General features: G+C 40.7%; 1 long non-coding RNA gene across 1 annotated transcript; it reads left to right on the forward strand.

Annotated features, from left to right (window-relative positions):
• The first annotated feature begins 288 nt into the window (after window positions 1–288).
• LOC307013978 lies at window positions 289–2,564 on the forward strand. The gene is made up of 2 exons (XR_013801114.1): window positions 289–482; window positions 2,378–2,564. It is a non-coding gene; the product is annotated as an uncharacterized lncRNA (long non-coding RNA).
• Window positions 2,565–7,741: the final 5,177 nt, after the last annotated feature.

The following is a 7,741-nucleotide window of genomic DNA, read 5'->3' on the forward strand; positions in this document are numbered from 1 at the left end:
TGCCCTGGAACCGGAAGCTGTCATACACTCTGGTATAGAGAGGCGAAGTCCCGCCCATCTACTTCCGACCCATGGGACCCCGGAAGCGGAAAATTATACATTGACGTCAATGGAGAGAGAAAAGTCATCTTTCGATCCCGTTTGAATTGTGCCACGAATGACACATATGATGTTTGTCAAATTAAAAGAACATTTTGCAAGTCAAAAAAATAAAAATGTGTCGTAAAACTGTGAAGTTACAATTTTTTTTTTGTGTGAAACCGCTCAGTGAACTACAGGTCTCTGGTCTCGCACAATACGCGTCACCATCACAAAGATGGCTGTCACGTTAGTAAATTTCACCTGTTTCTTTCAGAATGAGGCGAAAAAGTATAAAAAGAGGTGAAAATCACTACAAGTCTGGGCATGTTGAGAGCTGTACATACACGAAAGGGAGCGGTTCTGTAAGAGCCAGCATGCGGGACCGGCTTTACAAGGTTTCAGTGAGTAATATGAGTGCAATGTCGAAGGTTAATGTCAGCTAGCTAACAAGGTACACTAACGTGTTTTGTTTTAGCAACTAGTTTTCTCCTTAAGAACTTTGTGGTGTCTGTGTATGCTGTGGATAACATTAGTGTTCACAAGAACAAGATACACTCCCGTGTTTTGTTTTAGTTGCTCTTCAGATTGAAGCGGCCAGTTCTATATCGACTATATGTGTGATCTCCTTTTTACATCTCGTTGTGTCATTTGAGTTTATTTGCTGTGTGTAGATTCAAGGATTTTGGTTATCTTGTCCAGGGATGCAAACTTGTCACCTTTCGGCGAAATTCTCCGTTTTGAATCCAAAATAGGTCGTTTTTATGATTCCTGTAGATCTGCAATAAAAATATTTTTGGGGTATGGGAGGGGGTCTGGGACCCGGATTAATGTGCGGCCGCGAGCTTTTTTTTATATATTATAATGAAGCGCGAGCTGTGTGCTCGAGTCTTCCTGCCTGTCGGCTCTGCTCATGATGTATAATAAGCCTCTGCTGCTCGGCGATGATGGTCTAGCTTCAGCAGCTACATTACCTACGGTGCGTTCGTTAATATTAACTGTGCGTCCGGAGTCACTGTGGCACAGACTGGACCGCTGGTGAACAGCTGTTAGAACGGGCCGTTCAGGTGTTCAGAGTAGAGCTCCCTGTCGGAGCGGCAGAGCGTGATATGCACTGAAAAGTTTTTTTTCCCCGTCGCAATATTATCGTTGAGCTAGCTAACTAGCATACATTGTCACTATCTGCTAACGTTAGCTTTAGCCTTCGTTTTCTAATCGTTTTTTTCATAGGCTATAAACAGAGGTGGTATAAGTATATATCTTGAAATTTATTAAAAGTAGAAGTACTCAGTTCTTGTACTTGAGTAAAAGTAGAAGTACCAGAGTGTAGGAATACTCTGTTACAGTAAAAGTCCTGCATTCCAAATGTTCCTCAAGTAAAAGTAGAAAATTATTATTATCAAAATATAGTGAAAGTAGCGACAGTAAAAGTAGTCATTTTGCAGATTGGTCCATTTCAGAATAATATGATATGTTTTATAATGACTGATCATTAAAGTGTTATCAAAGCTGGTAAAGGTGCAGCTAGTTTGAATGACTTTGTATACTGCAGGCAGGGTAGCTTTTGGATTTACTCCAGGTGGAACTAAAGTCTGATTTAACACTTGATTATATTTCACATCATTCATCCACATCTGTAAAGTAACTAAAGGTATTACATACATGTAGTGGAGTAAAAGTACACCATTTACCTCTGAACTGTAGTGGAGTAGAAGTACAAAGTAGCAAAACATTGAAATACTTAAGTAAAGTACAAGTATCTCAAAATTGTGCCCAAGTATAGTACTTGTTGAGTTTATGAACTTGGTTACTTTACACCAGTGGCTATAAAGATAGAAAGACTAAGCCTTGCACAGAGGCATGAAAATACATTTTCAAAATGCTCAACAGTGCTGCCAAAATTATAAACTGACTGCTACACAATTAAAATAAATGCTTTTTATATATTTCTATTAGATGTGACTCTATGGCGTTTCTGTTAATATTAACACTGCTGCTTTAGTTGTTCTGACTGCTAAAATCCTGTTATTCCTAATTTTAAAGCCGATATTCTGTGGGGTCAGGGGGCTCGGATCCTTGTCACCTTTTTCATACCTGATGAATTTGCATCCCTGTTGTCAATTTGTTTGGTTATCTAGGCACAGCTGTGTGTGACTCCCTCTGGTACACTGGTATGTGTTTTCCTAATGTAGAGAGCATTGATTAATTAATAAACTACACACTGACTCTAGATCCTGACCAAATCTTTATTTTTTGATCAAATGTTTTTCAAAAAAATGTATTGTATATTATATAACAGCTGCACATCACAGACCGGAGTCTCTGCTGCTGTGGACCACGATGGAGGCGATCATCCTCCCCATCCCCAAAGACCCTGCATGGCATGGAAATCTCCTCCTCCTGGAACAATTCTACACCCAGCATATGCTCCCTGTGTTGGCCAGTAGAGAGGAGGACATTTAAATAAACATACTCTTAACACCCTCGGACTCTGCGTTGTGTTTCGTATGTGTGATGGGGTGTTATGCAGAGGGGAGGAAAACAGGACACAGCAGATTGGGATTGTGGTGGAGATGCTGAGCAGTTATTTAATTGTTGCGTGTAATTATTATTATACTGCGTGCTTCTTAGTTATTCCATCTTTTGCTGTAACATGGATCTGTATGTAACTCTATATTTACTTGTTATCTACCACACTTCCTTCTACATCATACACCATCATTATACATGGTGTATATAGGATATATATTTATTTGTATACATATCTGTAAATTGTATAATTTTATTTTTCGTATTTGGGATTTCTCTTTTGTCCACTCAAATACACTTGGCCCTTTCTCTTTTCCATGTGGAAAATGGCAGCTGCATATTCTGCTTTTCTCATCTGCTCCCTGTCTGCTCATCTACGATGAGAAAATTATATAATTAATTACTAATAATCATTTAAACCTGTTATTACCAATATTTCACATTCTTCATGTAAACTTAAGAGTACAGCTGTATGTTGAGTATGTCAACTTTGCTTGGTTCATCTTACTGGGGGGCAGCTACATGGATGTCAGTGCAGTCCACAATAATTTTGCAGCTGAAGGCAGAATGAATTTATTGACTCAGAATGAAGCACAACTTCATGTCATACAATACATTGACTTTATTTGTAATTGTGTAAAAAAATATGAATATTGATTAGCAAGCAGGACCTGCAGGAACAGAGAAGGGTGATGGATGGAGCTGGGAAGAGAGAAGAATAAAGAAAACAGATCAACTTTATTATCGGATATTAAAAATTCAATTTCAAAACAAGTTGCCGCTCCTACAGTTTTCTAGTATGTAAAGATGATTTCACATGACCAATGCAAAATATCACACTCAATACATGTGTGTCTCTGGGGGGTGCATTGTGCCTTTGATGTATATAAATAATATACCATAACCAAATAGTATTACGTACAGTGGAAATCAGGTTGCCAGAGCAGGTCAGTCCAGTGTGCTTGTTCCTCAGGGTCTCAGCAGTTACAGGTGAGGTAAAGAAAATAAAAGAGAAAAAGGTCAGTAACAACACTTTAAAGTAACAACACTGAATAATTATCTCTTTTAATAATTTTCTCTCAGTAATCACTCAACTACTGTCTTTCCAACAAACAGATTGACTCACTCTCACTATCATCACAATGAAACACATCCAGAAGAATGTCATGCAAAGCTGCCTGCCTTCCTTCCTTCGACTCTCCCTGAACTGCCTGATCTTTTAATGGTCAATGTTAACCATTTGTGCAGATAGCATTAAGTAGAAAAGATCGCTGATACTAATGTGGGGTTAGCCTACCTCCCGCCCCCTTAGCACCTGGTGGAGGGGGCGATAGGCTACTCTTCAAATGTTTCACAAAATACTTACCATCATGAATACTCTTACTGTTTAACATTTCGGTTTACTTCGTGTTAAGGCTAATACAAATGACAAGGCTAAGTAATGTAATATAATGCTAACTAACATGCTCGCTACTAGCTAGGTAGCTAACTTGACTATGTTCCATGCAAAACATGTATATTACCTGATATGTTTGGTCCAACGACTCCTGGTCCTTTCATCAGACGGGAAGCGATAGAACGAGCAAGTGGTATGATCTCTTTTGTGATTACAACCTCGTACAAAGCACACAGGCATCTTGTAAAAGTGAATTTATTGGAGCAATCTCTTATATTTATTGGAGGGAATAAATCAGTCTTCTTCTTCCTCTTTGCTTTGCGAGTCACAACCAGTCTTGGAGCATTATCGCCTATGACATCACTTACGCGACCCAGAATGCATTTGGGATTTGTAGTCTTTCTAGTTGCGTATTATTCATAGTCTTATATTTCAGCAGTTTTACGACAAACTGTGACTTTTTTTGCATGGAAATGATTGTTTAAGATTGACAAACATCATATGTGTCATTCGTGGCACAATTCAAACGGGATCAAAAGATAACTTTTCTCTCTCCATTGACTTCTATGTATAATTTTCCGCTTCCGGGGTCCCATGGAGGCTCCCGGAAGGGGAGGGACTTCGCCTCTCTATAGGGGTCGGCAACAGGCGGACCGCGGTCCGGACGCCGACCTTTACGGACCCGGACCTATAATCATTACATTAATAGGGGAAATTAATTTTGACGGGGTGATTCTATTTTAACCGCTGTCGACAGGGGGCGAAAGAGACGAGTGAGCGATACAGGGAGAGAAACACAGAAGAAGAGACGAGAGCGCGGCAGAGAGAAGCGGAGAGGAAAGTGAGGCCCAATCCCAAACCACTCCCTCGACCCTACCCCTCCGTGACGGAGTGAACTCCGTCCAGGGCCGGCCCGTAGCACTGGCGTTATAGATGTTCGCCTAGGGCGCCAGATCTGGGGAGGCACTGCGCTGGTAGAAAAACATTTTTGACCGTTGGTGCTCATCCTAATTTGCGGCCTTGATGTAACAACATTCATAATTAAGTTAATGTAACACCCTTTTTTGACCCCGGTTACACTTTTCATTTGCCCTGTACGATGGGCGCTGTAAGTGATGAAATTGGGGGATGTTGGCTTATCTGGCGCCCGCAGCTCACAGCCAAAGTGCGAGTGAGCTTGGGAGCGAATGAGGGAGAGAGGGAGGGTGCACCGGTACCGGCGCTGTTGTTGTTAGAATCTGGTGCTAGCTGCTCTAACGGATATTAGAAGAAGACGTTTCTACAATAATGAAATTAAGTAAGCACCAATGCAGACTCGCTGTTTGAGGGCATGATAGCCCACTCCCCCTCCACACCGCTCCACACTCGTTGGTTTGGAACAGCCCTCAATATGGCGGACCCTCCGCGTGAACGCGCAAACGGAGGGGTAGGGTGTAGTGGGCTTTTCGGGAATGGGCTTGAGTGAAGAGAATAATTTGCGATACAGGGAGAGAAGCGGAGAGGAGAGTGAACAGGCGTGTTAGCGGCAGACAGGGAGAGACAAATAATTACACATTGCGCTCTCCAAGAAGAGGAAAGTGGACAGTGAGAACATTGCTTTTAACCCTGAGTGGACTCATTTATGTTCATCCTGCCCACTGGGAGCACAGAGCCAGTGTGTCTCATTTGTTCAGAGACCGTAATGCTCATTAAAAGTGCCAAAACGCCACTATGAGACAAAACACAAAGTGTTATACCAAACATTCCCTCTCAAGTCAGAACTGAGATCACAACAAATAAGCAATCTCAGAGCCCAACATGACCAGTCCACCAGGATCAAAATTAAAACTAAATATGGTTCCAGGGCAGGCTAACTGAGGCTAATCAATGAGCACCTGCATGTGTGTATGAGAATGGCCCTGACACCATTTCAGCCCAGATTTAAACTCCTGGCAGGATAAGCTCCAGCTCGATTCTCGCACTGAATAAAAAAAAAGTGAGTTAGGGACTGCAATATAAGAGGGAACGAAAGAGAAACTTTAAAACTGGTCAATTGTTATGATGTGTAAAGACTGATATTGTTCTATAATCGTCTGAAACTGTTAAGTCATGATGTAAAACGGTTAACAAAGACAAAGGGGAACACAAGCTGCTGTTACACTTTATTTTATTTATCTAAAATTAAGCACTTTTAAGATGCACATATTTTCAAAAGGTATTTTATTTATCTTCTCTATTTTACTTTTAAATGCAGCCCGAGAGGAACATTACACATATCCACAGTATTTACTGTATATCTGTATAGTTCAATGTTAATTGACAATAAATATTGTTGTTTTTGAATTGTGCTTTCTTTATTTGATTGGCAGTCTGTTGTTGATTACATGCAGACATTGATAAAGCTACAGGCTACTTCAATATATATCACACTAATTCATGAAGCAAGTTAGACATTTTGATGTTCCAGACCTTTGCATGGGGAGATTTTCTCTAACTGGACCTCGTTGAATTTTTGTTGAATACCCCTGCTCTAGTAGCTATCGTAGCAGCTAATATGAAATCTCCGTTAGTGACATAATAATTATCAGTAATTATTTAAAAGTGACACAGACACATTGGATTAACCTATGGATTAACCTTCAAAAGCGTGTTTCTCGTTTTAATGCCATTGAACACAACTTTTGATCAGAAAACAACAATGGTAAGACGTTTTTAGCCGTTTTGGCTCCGTAAAGCTAATTTTGTTGTGGTTGTTTGTTGTCGTTTCGCCATGAGTTCTGATCGCTCAGTGATGATACTTATATGTCTGGAATCTGTGGAATCTGAGCTTGCTAATCGATATCTTGTGTGTGCAGATATTTTACCTTGAGTTCTGTGCTAAGTGCGTTAGCATTTCTTCACTCAGGGCTAATTCAGAGTCTTTGTTATTACCCTTTTGTTTCGTTTAGCTAAAAACTGTTAATATTGTCGGATAGCTGAGTTTCTTCCCATTAAGAGGGTATGAGACATTCATAGTTTGTTAAATATTAAGAAGCCCTCAGACGCTGTTTCTTGCAAGATGTTGTGTTTTGTCCCCGCCCGCGGTGCCGGGGTTTAACTGGTTAAGGCCCATTGTAAATTCAGCCTGATCTTTCCTCAGAGCACCAGCCGCACACCTTTAGTTAACGGTCAACGCATTGTGTTATAAAATGTATTGTTGCACGAGGTTCGGGGCTCTTTTCCGGAAATAGACTGACAGATTACAGCTCTGCTGCCTGTGACTTCTGTGACCGGACGGAGTCCTTGGCCAAGTGAATATAAATCTTTTGCTCACTTATTATAAATAGTTAAACTTAGAAGTTGTTTGTCTTTCATGGAATTTTGAACACAACAATAACGACGTGGTCACTGGAGTTTAACAGGCTGTCTCAGCCTATTATTTTCTGTCTGATGGAGACTTCATACTGACTTCAACATGTTTTATACATTATTGGTGACGTATGGTTTTAGTTCAAAAGTTCGCAGTTAAAATATTATGTGATTTGGCGCCAAATTTCACGTTCGCTCGATGCTAGGCGATCCCTCGCCATGGACGCGATGATATCATAACTCCAACTGACATGCTCAGAACGCCACCATAACTCCAATGGATACGGTCCGAGCTCCCCCAATCTTCACTTGTATATCGCCTCTCCATGCCTCAACAGCTCTACATCAAATCTGACATCTCACCATATGCCTTTTCCATGGAAACGCATCCCTTGCCAAAAAACACAATGT

This window comes from Notothenia rossii (assembly GCF_949606895.1).
Source record: "Notothenia rossii genome assembly, chromosome: 7".
NCBI lineage: Eukaryota > Metazoa > Chordata > Actinopteri > Perciformes > Nototheniidae > Notothenia > Notothenia rossii.